Source organism: Hemitrygon akajei, unplaced genomic scaffold (assembly GCF_048418815.1).
Source record: "Hemitrygon akajei unplaced genomic scaffold, sHemAka1.3 Scf000102, whole genome shotgun sequence".
NCBI classification, from domain to species: domain Eukaryota; kingdom Metazoa; phylum Chordata; class Chondrichthyes; order Myliobatiformes; family Dasyatidae; genus Hemitrygon; species Hemitrygon akajei.
The window spans coordinates 1,799,159-1,817,016 of NW_027331988.1; the positions used below are offsets into that span (position 1 = coordinate 1,799,159).

At 45.0% G+C, this 17,858-nt stretch overlaps 1 protein-coding gene across 1 annotated transcript in view; it reads left to right on the forward strand.

Moving 5' to 3' along the window:
• Positions 1-253: 253 nt before the first annotated feature.
• The window catches only part of LOC140723143 (NACHT, LRR and PYD domains-containing protein 12-like), a 51,512-nt gene continuing 33,907 nt past the window's right edge, over positions 254-17,858 (forward strand). The window contains exon 1 of the mRNA XM_073037771.1: positions 254-335. The gene's annotated coding sequence lies outside the window, so the exon portion shown is untranslated. The remainder of the gene's footprint in view (positions 336-17,858) is intronic.

Sequence of the window (17,858 nt, forward strand, 5' to 3'; positions counted from 1 at the left end):
TATTCGTAAATTCTTAAGAAAGTTTTGTTTTTAGAATCTCAGCTAACGGTGAAAATTGCAAAATCTTTGCAAAATTTCATGGACGTACATGTATGTGTAAGTCACGTGAGCTCTTTTCCCGCTCCCATTTTACCGCAGATCTGCCTTGTTTCCGAGGCTCCGCCCCCAGCTCTGATGACATGAATTACAGTCCTGACTTTCCTTCAGTTCTGTGTTGAAGCGGGTCGGCGGCGTCGGATCGTCTGTAGGATCCGGACTAGGAGAAAACCATCACCCCCAGAGTCGGGAATCCGGGGAAGGGTTCACTGTCCGGGCGTGAAAACAAGTTCTCATCGGTGAGTACTGAGGCTGGTCCCGAGTGTGGACGCCTGATGTAAGGTAATGCACCCAGTTAACTTCCGATCTGGCGGCCTCCCTGCGCTTGCTGGACAGAACCTGCCGGGGTCGGTCTGTGTTGTGGGACCTTCACAACATACCGACTGAGATGAGCCGCCGCTCAGCCCCTCTTGCCCTGGTCCTAGGAGCGTGATGGGGCGGTGATACCGAGACTGCACTCATCCATTGTGGTTTATCCCGGGAACTTTACCTTCGTCACCCGGCCCCGCATCGGGTCCAAACTTCCCTTGGATCGATAGCCGGTGTCTACAATGCTGAAGTTGTGTAGAGCTGGAACTGGCAGCAGATTTATTGCACCTCGAAAGGGTTAAAACAGCAACTGGTATTTTAGTTTAACCATTACAAAATGGCAGAGTGTTCAGTATTCATTGTGGTCATAAGGGAACTCAGAGCATGTGAGGTTGAGAATGTAACTTCCTTTTTCGTTTAGTTCTGGTGGGCCTCTTCCTCAGTCACCAGGGAAACAGCCCACCACAGCTTCAAGGAGTGTTGAAGATTTTGATCACTCTACACAGCCCTTTAGCAGAAATTCAGTGGCCACAGGATCCAGTGTGGATTCGAGGATGCATTTACTGTATGGAATATATAATGTCTATGCTGGAATGAACAGATGACTAATGAATCTTGTGATTGTATTCATGGAAATCTTTTTAGAATGTCACAAACATCTTGTAATCGGTCAATATTTGCGAATCAAAAAAAAAAGAGAAAAATCTCTGTTTCCAGGGCTATCATTACCATTTAATATTGAGATATATTGTTCATGTTCCACTACGGGAAAAGAGGCGGCCAGCTGATTTGGTGTAGATTCCACTCAACAATATAATAATCAATAATATGCCCAGAGACATGATGAAATGTATCCGGGGCCATTTTGTAAATCCCAGAACGAAAGTCAACTCGATCCCCGTCCAGACAACGGGTTCCTCATTTTACAGTTCTGTCATGGGTTTGTGTAGGAGTGTTATTGTTTGTTTGAACTGTGAACAGCTGAGACACTGCAGCACATAGCGGTAGAAAAGAGTTCTGGGAGTGCTGGGCCATTCGTTATCATCCTGGGATGAGGAGTCCAGGAACATGGAAATTCCAGTGTTTGGTGTTCGCCCGTTCTTGTTGCTTCTACAGATGGCACTGGACATTCCTCCTTCCGCGATGAAGCAGACGTCTCGGACAGATAGTCACGGGTTGCGGGGAATTCTGATTACTGTGTGAGACAGGGGAAAGATGTGTGATCATCTTGGGGGTGGGTTGGGACCCTGTGAGGATGGGTCCTGGGACAGCACACAGGTTTTGATACATATATAATGGACCCGTCGTTCAAGCTGCCCAGGAGTATGAGGTAATGCGTTAGTATTAATGCTCTGTGCTCAGATGTTTGGTTCTGGAGTTCCTTTGGAAGCAAAGAACAGAATAAGTTGCCACTCCTTCCCTCACAGTGAGAGGCTGTGAGTTAATGGGCCGCTCCGTGTTTGCAGCAGTAAAGATAACCGGGGTTCAGTGTTCAATCCGTGTTTGGAAAGTCCCTCTCACTGTCCCCTACAGTCAGTTAGTGGGAGTCAAATAGAAACTCCAGAAGGAGAAGCTAAAGACAGACGTATCGATATGACAGAAGTACCCGCATTACAGTGGTGTACAGGGAATTACCGAGGCAGGAGAGGGGAATTGGCCAGAATCACTCGCAGGGATGTCAACAGAGCAGCAACTTGTGGGAAGTTGGAGGTTGGGTGAGGTTGTAAAAACAAACAAAAGGCAACAAAAGTTGTTAAAAAATCAGAGGTAGTATACCAAAGTAATCGAGCCGATAACATTAAAAAGGCTCCTAAACGTTTCTTCAGATACGTAAGTTGTAAAAGACAGGCACGACGGGATATCAGAACGCTGCAAACTGGGGATGTAGTAAATGCGGGACAAGGAATGGCGGACGAACTGAAGATGTATTTTGAACTGATCTTCATAGAGGAAGTCACTAGCAGTATATTGGAAGTTCAGGGGGCATCAAGTGTGTGAAGTAACCAAAACCAGAGAGAGGTTTCTTGGGAAACTGAAAGGTCTGAAATTAGATCTGTCACCTGGATTTGATGGCGTGTACCCCAGAATGTGGTCGCAGGGTACTTGGAGACCCGTCAGAAAATATGCCGTAGTCTTGTCTGACAAATCTGATGGAGTTCTTTGAAGAAATAACAAGCAGGATAGACAAAGGGAAATCGGTTGATGCTGTGTGTTTGGATTTTCAGAAGGTCTTTGTTTGCTTCAACACGTAAGGTTGCTTAAAAAGCTACGAGATCATGGTATTACAAGGAAGATTCTAACATTGATAAAGCAGTGGTTGATTGGAAAGGGGCAAAGCGTCGGAACAAAAGGAAGCTTTCTGTATTGGTCCCAGTGACAGTGATTTTCCACAGGGGTTTGTGTTGGGACCGATTATTTTCCGTCATATGTTAATGATTTGGACAATAGAATTGATGGTTCTGTTGCAAAGTTTGCAGACAGAATGAAGATAGGTAGAGGGCATGCGGTTTTGAGGAATTAGAAAGTCTACAGAAGGACTTACACAGTTAGGAAACAGGGCAAGGAAATGGAATACAGTGTCGAGAAGTGTATGGTAGATGAAATGAAAGGGTTAGTTATTTTCTAAATACAAAAGAAAACTGAGGTGCAAAGGGGTTTGTGGGTCGTTGTGCAGGATTCCCTGAAGGTTAATTTGCAGGTTGAGTCTGTGGTGAGGAAGACAAATGCGATGTTAGCATTCATCTCAAGAGGACTAGAATATTAAAGCAACGATGTGATGTTGAATCTGTATAAAGCACTGGTGAGGCAGTATTCAGAGCAGGTCTGGGCCTCTTAACTTCGAAAGGAATGTGGAGAAACTGCAGAGCGTTCAAAGGGTGTTCGCAAAAGTGATTCGAAGATTGAATGGCTTCTCATGTGAACCGCGTTTGATGGCTCTGGGCCAGTACTCACTGAAATTCAGAAGAATCAGTGGTGACTTTATTGAAACATATCGAATGGTGAAAAGTTTTGATAGAGTTGATGTAGAGATGATGTTTCCTCTGGTGGGATACTCTACGAGCGGATGACACTACTTCAGAATAGAAGGCCCCCTATTAGAACATGGCGAGCAAGGATTTATTTTATCAGAGAATGTTGAATCTGTGGAAGTTTTTTTTTTGCCTCATGCAGTTATGTAGGTCAAATCTTTATATATATTTAAGACTGAGTTTGATTGGCTCTTGACTGGTGAGGGCATGGAAGGATTTGATAAGATGGCAGGAGCTTGGGAATGTCAGTAAAACTGGATCAGCCATGATGAAAGTGCGGAGCAGACTCGATGGGCCAAATGGCCTAATTCTGCTCCTATATCGTATGGTCGAATGGAGATAGAACATAACTTAGAGCATAGAATAGTACATCACGGGAACACCCTCTTTGGAATCAAACCTGGAATAATTTTCCTGAACCGCCTTTTAACCCTCTCCATTTCAATCATCCTTTCTCATGTTAGGGGCCCAAACCTGCGCACAATACTCTCAGTTTTGCCTTATCAGGTCTCTATACATTCTCAACAGTACATCCTTCTTTCTATATTATAGCCCTCTTGAAATGAATTCAAACATCGCAATTGTCTTCTTCATCACCGACTCGGCCTGTATATTAACCTGTTGGGAAAACTGCACAAGCACTCCCAAGTCTCTTTGCACCTTAGTAGGTTTTTTTGATTTTCGAAATTTTGACCCAACCTGTCCACGATCTCCACACAATTAAAATGGGAAATCAGTTTGTTTTTATCATGTACTGAGGCGCAATGAAAATCCTGTTTTGCATAACATCCATACTGATCAATAGAGCACAACAGAACATTGAGGAGATACAGGGTAAGTGGAGCTACAGAGGGTAACAAAGCATCATTGTTTCAGAGAAACCAAAGCGCACTTTGGAATACGGTGAAAGGTGATAATTTTGAGTTATATAATTTATATAATTTCAAGTTACATTTTGAGGTTAAGGTTCATCTTATCTAGCTGGGGTGCATTCAGTTTGCTTATAGCAGCAGAATGGAAGCCGTCCTTGACTCTGGTGTTTTGTGTTTTCCACTGAGTGTGTAATCTTCGTCCCAGGTGTAAAGCGAGGATGGCCAGGACCGTGAGGTTATTCTGCCTGCTTTACTGATATATATCAAGAAGTTCATACACAGCTCATGGCGGGCAGTCTGGTTTTCGCAGTGTCTACAGTTCTCTCCAGTTCCTGGCAGTCATGAGTAAAGTAGTAGCAGTACGAACGCGTAAAGTATCCTGTTGGGATACTTTCTATGGTACGTTGATGAAATTTCGTGAAAGACAATGGTTATATGCCAAATCTCCTATTGTTAGTTCTATCTCTGTCGTTTTAGTATCTTTTCCATGCAATAGAAGGTCTAGTAAATTCAATGTCTGTGTATTGCTGGAGAACCACTTGTGATTGAGCTTGATCCATTCTCCATTCTGTTTCATCCAGCTTATTCCATGCCGATTTTGTTCACCCTCTGTCCAGCCTGTATCCCATCACCTCAATGATATATATCAATAACCTTGTTCAACCACTGTCCAGCCTGTATCCCACCACCTCAATGATATATATCAATAACCTTGTTCAACCTCTGTCCAGCCTGTATCCCACCACCTCAATGATATATAACAATAACCTTGTTCAACCTCTGTCCAGCCTGTATCCCACCACCTCAATGGTATATATCAATAACCTTGTTCAACCTCTGTCCAGACTGTATCCCACCACCTCAATGATATATATCAATAACCTTGTTCAACCTCTGTCCAGACTGTATCCCACCACCTCAATGATATATATCAATAACCTTGTTCAACCTCTGTCCAGCCTGTATCCCGCCACCTCAATGATATATATCAACCATCTTGTTCAAACCCTGCCCAGTCTGTATCCCACCACCTCAATGATATATATCAACCATCTTGTTCAAACTCTGTCCAGTCCGTATCCCACCACTCAATGATATATATCAACCATCTTGTTCAACATCAGTCCAGTCTGTATCCCACCACCTCAATGTTATATATCAACCATCTTCTTCAACCTCTGTCCAGTCTGTATCCCACCACCTCAATGATATATATCAACCATCTTGTTCAACCTCTGCCCAGTCTGTATCCCACCACCTCAATGTTATATATCAACCATCTTCTTCAACCTCTGTCCAGTCTGTATCCCACCACCTCAATGATATATATCAACCATCTTGTTCAACCTCTGCCCAGTCTGTATCCCACCACCTCAATGATATATATCAACCATCTAGTTCAACCTCTGTCCAGTCTGTATCCCACCACCTCAATGATATATATCAACCATCTAGTTCAACCTCTGTCCAGTCTGTATCCCACCACCTCAATGATATATATCAACCATCTTGTTCAACCTCTGTCCAGTCTGTATCCCACCACCTCAATGATATATATCAACCATCTTGTTCAACCTCTGTCCAGTCTGTATCACACCAACTCAATGATATATATCAAACATCTTGTTCAACCTTCACAAGACGACCAACCTTTTTGCCTGCTGAAAACTTGGAAACCCACCCTTCTACCCCCACATCGATGCCGTTAATAAAAACATATTCCTCTGATCCTTGCTTCCTAAACCTTCCACCTGACTAGATTATCCACCTCACTTCATCCTACCATTCTTTATTTTCCTCACCGAGACAAATTTATCCCTAACGTCCTGCAAGAGATACTCAAACATTGACCACATGCCCATAGTACAATTCGCTGCAAAAGAAAACATCATCACAATTCGCAAACGCAAGTTCTAGCCAATAGCCTCACAATTTGCCCTTCCCCAATTAAAAAGTTTCCTATCCTCTCTGATTCTATCCTTTTCCATGATAATGCGAAAAGTCAGGGAGCGGTGATCACTGTCCCCCAGATGCTCACCCACTGCGACATCTGTGACCTGACCCGGTTCGTTACCTAATACTAGATCTAGTATGGCATTCCCCCTAGTCGGCCTGTCAAAATACTGTGACAGGAATCCGTCCTGGACACACTTAACAAACTCTGCCCCGTCTAAACCCTTGGAACTAATCAGGTGCCAGTCAATATTAGGGAAGTTAAATTCACCGATGATAACAACCCTATTACTTTTGCACCTTTCCAAAATCTGCCTCCTAATCTGCTCCTACCAGGGGGCCTACACAATATTCCCAATAGATTATCTGCTCCCTTCCTGTTCCAGACTCCCACCCATACTGACTCAAAAGGATCCTGCTACATTACCTACCCTTCCTGTAGTTGTAATAGTATCCCTGACCCAGTAATGCCACCCCTCCACCCCTTCACGCCCCCCCCCCCCTTTATCCCTTTTAAAGCACTGAAATCTAGAAATATTTATAATCCATTCCTGCTCTGGTGCCAGCCAGGTCTCTGTAATAGCCACTACATTATAATTCCATGAATGTATCCAAGCTCTCAGTTCATCACCTTTGTTCCTGATGCTTCTTGCATTGAAGTACACACACTTTAGCACTTCTACCTTACTACCTTTAGACCCTTTATTCTGCTTCTCGTTCCTCAAAGCCTCTTTATATGTTAGATCTGGCTTTACTCCATGCACTACTTCTGCTGCTCTGTCTTTCTCTATTTGAGAGCCAGACGCCTCTTCCCCAGTCTCTTCAGTTTGGCACCTGAGAACATTTCTATCACATACAAACCTTTGATTTCAATCCACACACGCAGTCCTCGAATGACCCTTATCCTCCCGCACCTCACCACCAGCTCTAACTCTCTGCTTCCTGTCCCTCTGCAAATCAAGTTTAAACCCCACGGAGCAGCATTAGCTAACCTACCCACAAGGATGTTAGTTCCCCTCAAGTTCATGTGCAACTCGTCCCGTCGGAACAGGTCAACCTTCTTTGGAGCAAAGCCCTATTGTCCAGAAATATGAAGCCCTCCCACCTGCACCATCTCCTTAGCCACGTATTTAGCTGCATTATCTTCCTATTTCTAACTTCACTAGCACGTGGCACGGGGAGAAATCCTGAGATTGCATCCCTGGAGATTCTGTCCTTCAACTTTGCACCTAACTCTTTAACCTCTTTGCAGGACCTCTTCCTTCTTCCTATCCACATCATATGTTCCATCATGGACCACGACATCTGACTGCATACCCTCCCTCCTGAGCATACCGAGAACTCGATCGGAGATAGCGCAGACCCCGGCACCAGGGATGCAACAGGCCATCCTAGAATCTCGATCTCTCCAACAGAACCTTTTCTTTGTCCCCCTAACTATCGAATCCCCTATCACTACTGCTCTCCTCTTTTCCTTCCTTCCCTTCTGAGCAGAGTGTCCATTCTCGGTGCCAGAGACGCGACCACTACAACTTGTCCCCGGTAGGTCGGCCCCACCAATTGTATCCAAAACGGTATTCTTATTGTTGATGGGAATGGCCACAGGAGTGCTCTGCTCTTCCTGTCTATTCCCCTTCCCTCTCCTGACAGTCAGCCAGCTACCGGCCTCCTGACTCTTAGGGGTAACTATCTCCCTGAAACTCCTGTCTATTTCTGCCTCTGCCTCCCGAATGATCCGACGTTCATCCAGCTCCAGCTCCAGTTCCCTAATTCGGTTTGTCAGGAGCTGCAGCTGGATGCACCTTTTGCAGGTGTAGTCATCAGGGACAACAGTGCTCGCCCTGACTTCCCACAGTCTGCAAACGGAGCACTCCAATGCCCTAACTGCTGCCTCCATTACCTACTCCGAAGTTAATTAAATTAATTAAAGAAACTTACCCGGCCTTACCTCACTGGGAGCAAACTCGTCCTCAGCCTCTGCTTGCCGAAGCCTCTAGAGCCAGAGCCTCAAAGCTCCACTCCTACCCTGAGCCACTCACACACTGGCCGCTCCTCTTCAGTTACACGTCCTTTTATTTGTCCCTGCCAATTATCTCATTCGCTCCTTCTCTTCCTTCTGCAACGGCCACACAGAACCGAAGGGTGCATTGCATCACCCTCAGACTATTCAGACTATTAAACTTCCTGAGCACTTGCTCAGTCGTAATTTTCACTGCACATAATCCGCTTCCCTGGCATTCTTAAATGTTGGGTATACTGCAGATGTCTTCCACTTGGCCTCTGATTACAATATCTCCGGCGTCATTTTCTATTATTCCTATATCTACCCTCAACTCTCTTTTAAGCTTTATATACTAAAAAAAAAACCTCTTAGTAGCTTCTTTGATATTAATCGCCAGGTTCCTTTCATAATTCATCTCTTCTTTCCCAATGACCTTCTTAGTTTCCTTATGCAAGTTTTTAAAAGCTTCCCAATACTCTATCCATCACTAGCTTCGACTTCCTTCTATGGCCTCGGATTTTGCTTTTACATTGGCTCTGACTTCACCTGTCAGCCACGACAGTGTCCTCCTTCCATTCGAAATTATCTTCCTATTTGGAATCTCGCTGTCTTGCACTTCCCTCATTTTTCGCAGAATCTCCAGCCATTGCTGCCCCGCTGTCCTTCCTGCTGCAGTCCCTTTCCCGTCAACCTTTGCCGGTTCCCCGCTCATCCCATTGTAATTTGCCTCATTCCACTGAAATAACGATACATTAGAATTCAGTTTCTCCTTCTCAAATTTCAAAGAGAACTCGATTATATTGAGATCACTGTTCCCTAAGGGTCCCTTAACCTCAAACTCTCTTATCATCTCCGGATCATTGCACAACTCCCAATACAACACAGCCGATGCCCCAGTGGGCTCAACAACAAACTGTTCTAAAAAGCCATCCCTTAAACATTCTGCAAATTCTCTTTCTTGTACTAGCCTGGTATTCCCAATCCACTTTCATGTTAAAATCTCCAACGATTATCATAGCATTGCCCTACTGACACGCTTTTTCTATCCCTTACTATTTTTCTGCTGTTTCTTACTATATTGCTGCTGTTTCGAGGCCAGTATAAAATTGTCATTAGGGTCCTTTCACACTCGCCATTTCTTAATTCAACCCATACAGACTCTAGAACTTCCGATCCTATGTTATCCCTTTCACATGATTTAATATTATTTCTTATACACAGGGCCACACCACTTCCCTCTGCCTACTAACTTATCTTTCCGATACACCGTATATCTTTGGAGCGATTGTCCACTGAGACTCTCTGGGTGGAATTTAGGAAGAGAAAAGGGCCTATACTTCTGTTGAGTGTTTTTTATAGACCACCCAATAGTAACAAGGACATCGAGGAGCAGAGAGGAAGACAGATTCTGGGAAGTTGTAATAATAACAGGGTCAACGTGTTGCGAGATATTAATTTCCCAAATATTAATTGGCAACTCCCTAGAGCAAGTGGATTAGATGGGGTGGAGTTTGTTAGGTGTGTTCAGGAAGGTTTCTTGATACAATATGTACAAACGTAGATAGGCCTACAGGAAGAGAGGCTGTTCTTGATCTGATATTGGGAAATGAACCTGGTCAGGTGTCAGATCTCTCAGTGGGAGAGCATTTTGGAGATAGTGATCACAATTCTATCTCCTTTACCATAACATTGGAGAGGGATAAGAATAGACAAATTATGAAAGCGTTCAGTTAGAGTAAGGGGAAATATGAGTCTAGCAGGCAGGATTTTGGAAGCATAAAATGGGAACAGATGTTCTCAGGGAAATGGACGGCCGAAAAGTGGCAAATGTTCAGGAAGAAGGTACAGGAGCCTCAGGCCCCACACCACCAGGTTCAGGGACAGTTACTACACCCCGCAGCCATCGGAAAGAAGGTATGGGATCCTCAGGAATCACACCAACAGGTTCAGGGACAGTTATTACACCTCAACCATCAGGAAGGAGGTACAGGAGCCTCAGGACTCACACCACCAGGGAAATATGGTAGGGTACAGGAACTGTGGTGTACAACGTCTGTTGAAAATTTAATCAAGAAGAAAAGAAATGCTTACGAAAGGATCAAAAATTTGGTATTAATAGAGATCTAGAATAATATAAGAGTAGCAGGAAAGAGCAGAAGAATGAAATTAGCAGGACCAGAAGGGGCCATGAGAAGGCCTTGGCGGTTTGGTTGAAAGAAAACCCCAAGGCATTCTACAAATTTGTGAAGAGCAAAAGGATAAGACGTGAGAGGCTAGGACCAATCAAGTGTAACAGTAGAAAAATGTGGCTGGAACCGGAGGAGATTGCAGAGGTACTTAATGAATATTTTCCTTCAGTATTCTCTACAGAAAAGGATCTTGACGATTGTAGGGATGACTTACAGCTGACTGAAAAGCTTGAGCATTTGGATATTAAGAAAGAGGATGTGCTGGAGCATTTGGAAAGCATCAAGCTGGGTAATTCGCCGGAACCGGACGAGATTTACCCCAGGCTACTGTAGGAGGCGAGGAAGGAGATTGTTGAGCCTCTGGCGATGATGTTTGCATCATCAATGGGAACAGAGATTCCGGATGATGGGAGGGTTGCGGATATTGTTCTGTTATTCAGGAAATGGAGTAGAGATAGCCCAGGAAATTGTAGGCTAGTGAGCTTTACTTCAGTGGTTGTTAAGTTGACGGAGAAAATCTTGAGAGGCAGGATTTATGAACATTTGGAGAGGTATAATATGATTAGGAATAGTCAACATTACGTTGTCAAAAGCAGTTCGTGCCTTGTGAGACTGATTGAATTTTTGACAATGTGACTAAACATTTGAAGATAGAGCAGTAGATGCAGTGTATAAGGATTTCAGCAAGGAATTTGATAAGGTACCGCTTACAAGGCTTATTGAGAAAGTAAGGTGGCATGGGTTACAAGGGGACATTGCTTTGTGGATCCAACTAGCTTGCCCACAGAAGGCAAAGAGTGGTTTTAGACGGGTCATATTCTGCATGGAGGTCGGTGACCAGTGGTGGGTCTCAGGAATCTGTTCTGGGACCACTGTTCTTCGTGAATTTTATAAATGACCTGAATAAGAAAGTGGAGGGATGGGTTAGTAAATTTGCTGAGAACACGGTTGGGGATGTTGTGGATTGTGTGGAGGGCTGTCAGACGTTACAGCGGGATATCGATAAGATGCAAAACCGGGCTGAAAGGTGGCAGATGGAGTTCAAACCAGATAGGTTTGAGGTGGTTCATTTTGGTAGTCAAATATGATGGCAGAACATAGAATTAATGGTAAGGCTCTTGGCAGTGTGGAGGATCAGAGGGATCTATGTGTCCGAGTACATGGGATACTTAAAGCTGCTACACAGCTGCTCGAATCTTGACTCCGTGGTTAAAAAGGCATACGGTGCCTTGGCCTTCATCAACCGTAGGACTGAGTTTAGGAGCCGAGAGGGAATGTTTCAGCAATATAGGACCCTGGTCAGACCACATTTGGAGTAGTGTGCTTAATTCTGGTCGCATCAGTACAGGAAGGATGTGGAAGCCAGAGTGGGTGCAAAGAAGACTTACAAGGATGTTGCCTGGATTGGGGAGCATGCCTTATGAGAATACGTTGAGTGAACTCGGCCTTTTCTCTTTGGAGCGACGGAGGATGAAAGGTGATCTGATAGAGGTGTATAAGACGATGAGAGGCATTGATCGTGTGGGTAGTCAGATCACAGGGTGGGTAGTCAGAAACAGGGTGGGTTCACAGGGCTGAAATGGATAACACCAGAAGGCACAGTTTTAAGGTGCTGGGAAGTAGGTACAGAGAAGATGTCAGGGGTAATATCTTTACTCAGAGAGTGGTGAGTGCATGGAATGGGCTGCCGGAGACGCTGGTGGAGGCGGATACGATAGGGACTTTGAAGGGTCTATGGATAGGTGCATGGAGCTTAGGAACATAGAGGGCTATGGATAACTCTAGGTAATTTATAAAATAAGTACAAGTTCGTCACAGCATTGTGGGCCGAAGGGCATGTATTGTGTTGTAGGTTTTCTGTGTTCTATGTACACCACTCGCTGTGAGATGTGGGGAAGATGTCTGAGGTTTCCGGATAGTAAACACAAAGTACACTGCAGATGCTGTGGTCCAATCAACACGTACAACACGCTGGAGGAACTCAGCAGGTCGGGCAGCATCCGTGGAAACGAGCAGTCAACTCTTCGGGCCGAGACCCTTCGTCAGGACTGAAGAAGGAGGAGGCAGGGGCCCTATAAAGAAGGTGGGGGGAGGGTGGGAAGGATAAGGCTGGAAGGTACCAGGTGTAAAACCACAGAGGAAAGATCAAGGGGTGGGGGAGGGGAAGCAGGGAGGGGATAGGCAGGAGAGGTGAAGAAGGAATGTAAGGGGAAAGCACTATGGGTAGCAGAAGAAGGCAGAGTTATGAGAGAGGTGATAGGGAGCTGGAAGAGGAGGCAGAGTGAAAGTGGGAGGGGGAGGAGGGAGGGAGGGAATTACCGGAAGTTGGAGAATTCGATATTCATACCAAGGGGCTGGAGACTACCCAGAAGGTATATGAGGAATTGCTCCTTCAACCTGAGTTTGGCCTCATCATGCCAGTAGAGGAGACCATGTATGGACATATCCGAATGGGAATTTGAAGCAGAGTCGAAGTGGGTGGCAACCGGGAGATCCTGTCTGTTGGGGCGAACAGGTTTCCGGGGTCGGTGAGTAGCAGATTCAGCTGTGTGACCCTGTGAGGTTGGGTCCAAGTACAATGCACCCGGGGATGAAGCTGCTCAGGGGTTTTGAGGTGTTGAGCCAGTATTTATTTTCTAAGCTCAGACGTTTGTTTCTGGAGTTCCTTTGGAATTAATGACTGCTAATCTGGGGAGAGGATGTGTTCCCATTCCATCCCTCTCAGATAGAGGCTGAAAGTAAATGGGCTGTTCCGTGTTTGCAACAGAAATAGACCCGTGAATTTGGTGTTCAAATTGTCTTTGGAAATTCACCCCCCCCCCACCCTCCACACTGTCCTCTGCCTCTCAGTGGGTGGAAAACAGGAAGAACCTGAAAATGCGGGAAATCTAGACTAAAAATGGGAAATTGTTGAAATCATTCTGACGTACGGTTGTGAAACCAAATCGCTAACTTAGTTCCTCTTGAAGTGGACCTGTGCACAAGCGCATGTTTTGTGACTGCTAGGGGAACAGTAAAGAAACCTTAGTTTTCCCCTGTAAATAATCCTGGTACCACATTCCCTGTTTTTACTGAAATGTGTTCATTACAGCTGTTGCTCACAAGGGTAATCTCAGGAATGAGAGGGTTTATGTATGACAAGCAATTGATGACTCTGGGCCTGTACTCTATGGAGTTCAGAAGTATAGAGGTGGACGGGAACTTATTTAAACCTACAGAGTGCTGAACAGCCTGGATACAGTGGACGTGGACAGGATGTTTCCATCAGACAGAGTCTGGGGTCTGAGAGCACAGCCTCGGAATAAAGCAGCTTCCCTTTAAAACTGAGATGAGAGAAACTTTTTCAGCCTAAGAAAGGTCGGTCTGTCGAGTTTGTTACAACAGATGATGGCTAAGAATCTTATTGAGTATATTTATGGCATAGTGTGATTTTTTTTTGTTAGCCAGAACTACCAGAGGATAAATTGAATATAGCGTGAGGTATCGTTGAATACAGCCTTCACGATTTTAGATTCTTCATTTCAAAATGGCTGCAGTGCTAATATGTGTCACAATGGCACTCACAGCATATGATGTAGAGTTTCTTAATTCCCTTTTCGGTTACGTTTGGAATGTCACTTCCTCCGTTTCCAGGGTAACAGCCCAACAGAGCTGCAGGAAGTGTTGAACATATTTATGGCTCTGCGGTCATCGCAGAGCAAGGGTAACAGAGTGGTAGTGGGAGGAAAGGATGCCGTGAGCATTGACTGTACGGAATGTATTACACCAGGTCCGGAATGGACTCAGAACTAACAAACCGGTGGGATGGGGTGGCATTTACACAGCTTGGGGTGTTGATGACATTTTGCAATCAGTTACATCTGCGCAATAAAATGAAGAGGAAAAATCTACAGTTGTAGGAAATTTAAAACGAGAAGGAGAAAATACAGGAAACGATCCGCAGATCGCCATATTCCACATTCCACTCTCTGAATGAAGCAGTCTACCTCAGACTCCCCTTAAATAGTTCAATTTTCACCCTAAACCCACGCAACCAACCTAAGGGACGAACGCCAACATGCCATCTCCCTATTTATACCATCATAGTTTGAATACATCTAGCAGTGGTTCCCAACGGACCCCACGGATAATGTCAGGGATCCATGGTATAAAGAAGTTTGCGAACCCCTGTAACTCAGTTCCTTAAATACCAGCAACATGTTTGCCAAGGATGTATATTGTATGTATTTCTCTGACATTAAACGTACCTTTGAAACCTTTGTCTGCCAGGGCTCCTGCAGTCTCTACACTAGCGTGCCGCAAGGTGCGAGGGACACCTTGTCAGGCACTGGATATTCATCCATCCTAATTCATGTCAACACAGCAAGCACCTGTTGTGCAACCTGCATACAATCCATGGCCCGACTCCCAGTTAAATATATACACAGAGAAGCTATTAAAAATCTCCCCATCTCTTTCGGCTCCATTGGTAGATGAGAACGCTGATCCTCAGGAGAAATTTTGTGACTGTTATTGGGGCGGTGAGGAAACCACAAGTTTTCTCAATGAATTATCCTGCCACCAAACTGTCTGTTATCCATGGAGATGTGCACAATACAGTTGTGGGTTTACAAAGTTCATGAGTGATTCTGGAATGAAAAAAAAATAGTGTAGGAGGGGCTTTTAGTGTCTCCGGGCCTGTGCTCACTGGAAGGGCGGTGACTCTGCGAACAGTAACCTCAATGATATCCTGCGGCCTGGATAGATTGGATGGGGACAAGATGCGTCCAACAGAAGGAGAGTCTAGGATCTGAGGTCACCATCTGAACCCATTCAATTGTATCTGGGGACCTCCCCTTCCATCATTCTGTCGGTAGCAGGATCTGAATTGCACCTGTATCAATGCCGGGGGTTGATCGTAATTATAAGTTACTTGCAGACACAAGAATATAACGGAATATTTAACCACTTAATGGGAAAAAGAGTGAAATTCATGATTATCACCACAATGTATTGTGTGATGTCTTTTGTAAATAGCCCGTAGTGGACAGTTGGAGCCGACAGATAACATCCAACAACCTGTTTTTATTTTGTAACAGCTTCTGCACTACTGGAAGTTCAGAGATGGAACGACCAGCAGATGTACTGGAGGCACCTCGGGACAGGGTTAAAACAGCCACTGAAATTTTAGCTTCCCCATTACAAAATGGCTGAGAGCCCAGTATTCACTTTGTCATAATGAAACTCACAGCATGTGAGGTTGAGTTCCTTATTTCATATTTTCAGTTACTTCTGCTGAGCCACCTCCTCCACACCAGGGTAACAGCCCACCAGACCTGGTGACCCATAGCCCGGTTCGCCTGACCACTGAAAGCATCATCAGGTTCCTGTTCTGTCTGGGATGAGGGGGTGTTAACTTTATAACTGGGAATAGCCAAGACACTGCAGCACCTTACCGACAAGAAAGAGTCCTGGGAGTGTTGGTGCTTGGGCTATAATCCTGGAATGGGGCTCCAGGATTATGGGACTGGCAGTGTTAGGGTTTGGCTCCGGCCTAGGTTTGTGCTGCTGCAGATGAGGTTGAATGTTCCTCCTTCTGCAGTAGAGCAGGTTTCCGGTCGGATTGTTGGATAGAGGTTGTAGAACATGAGTTATGATGAAAGGTTGAACAAACTCTGTGCTGTAGGGGAATTAATTTAAATTGGGTGTTCTACACAAGTCCATTCCGCAGGAAACTTGGATCATTTCACTGTAAAACTTGGGTTGTTTCTCTAGAGTGGTGCAGGCTGAGGTTTTCTCAATGAATTATCCTGCCACCAAATTGTCTATTATACATGAAAATGTTCTCGTTAGAGTTGTTGTTTACAAGGTTCACAAGAGTGATTCGGGAATGAAACGTTTGGGGCATTTGGTGTCTCTGGGCCTGTTCCCAATGGAAGAGTGTGACTCTGGGAACAGAAACCTCGATGAAATGCTGAGGTCTGGGTTGACCGAATGGGGACAAGATGTTATGGGGACCGTGGCGGGTCTCATCAGCAAGAACGACGAGTCAGCATACAGAGTAGAGGTGCAGTGGCTAACGAACTGTTGCAGAGCCAACAACCTGTCTCTGAATGTGAACAAAACAAAATAGATGGTTGTTGACTTCAGGAGAGCACGGTGCGACCACTCTCCGCTGAACATCGACGGCTCCTTGGTAGAGATCGGTAAGAGCAGCAAATTTCTTGGTGTTCACCTGGTGGAGAATCTCACCAGGTCCCTTAACACCAGCTCCATAGCAAAGAAAGTCCAGCAGCGTCTCAATAGACAATAGATAGTAGATGCAGGAGTAGGCCATTCGGCCCTTCTCGCCAGCACCGCCATTCACCGTGATCATGGCTGATCATACACAATCAGTACCCCGTTCCTGCCCTCTCCCCATATCCCTTGACCCCGCTATCTATAAGAGCTCTATCTAACTCTGTCTTGAATGCATCCAGAGACTTGGCCTCCACTGCCTTCTGGGGCAGACCATTCCACATATCCACCACTATCTGGGTGAATTAATTTATATTGAGTGTTCTACACAAGTCCATTTCCCAGGAACCTTGGATCACAACTTGGGTTGTCTCTCCAGAGTGGTGCAGGCTGGGCTGAGACTTGATGGACGTTTATAAGATTATGACAGGCAAAGGGAGAGTAGATAGACAATATCTTTCTCCCAGACTTAAAATGTCTAATGCCGGACGTCATGCATTTAAAATGAGGTCGTGTTATTTCATCGGAGGTGTGAGAGTCAAGTATTTTTTTTTCCCACAGGAAGTGGTGTAGCTGGAAGGTCCTGCCTAGGATGGTGCCAGAGGCCAATATAATGGGAACTTGTAAGAGATATTTAGATGGGCACGTGAACGTGAGGGAAATGGAAGGATTGTGGGAATTGTGTAGGCAGGATGAATTAGTTTAGTTGGACAGTTGATTACAAATATAATTGGTTTGGCACAACATTGTGGGCCGAATGGCCTGTTCCTGTGCTGTACTGTTCTATGGTCTGTGTGCGCTATTGAGAAGTTCGGGGTAACGGAGGCAAAAGGAGTGAGTGGGAACAACAGGTCAGCTGGAGCCCAATGTGGGGAATGTGAGATCACCCAGTTCTGTCGGAGAAACGGAAACACTAAGTGTGTTTAAATGGTGAGGGACTGAGGTGCAGTGGGTAGGGAGAGAAGTCAAAGGTACAGTGAACTTATTGTAAGAGCTATTTGGTATAAGTTGGTCGATCTCTCACATCTTCGTGCCCTTTCATGTTCTCTCTCACTCTCTCTCTGTCTTCATCTCTGGAGACAGATTGTGAATCTACTTCTATTATCAACCTCCTGATCCTCATGATAATCTATACCATACCTCTTCCCAACCTATCATCTTTAAGATACTGTTCACTCGTCTCAGTTTTCTT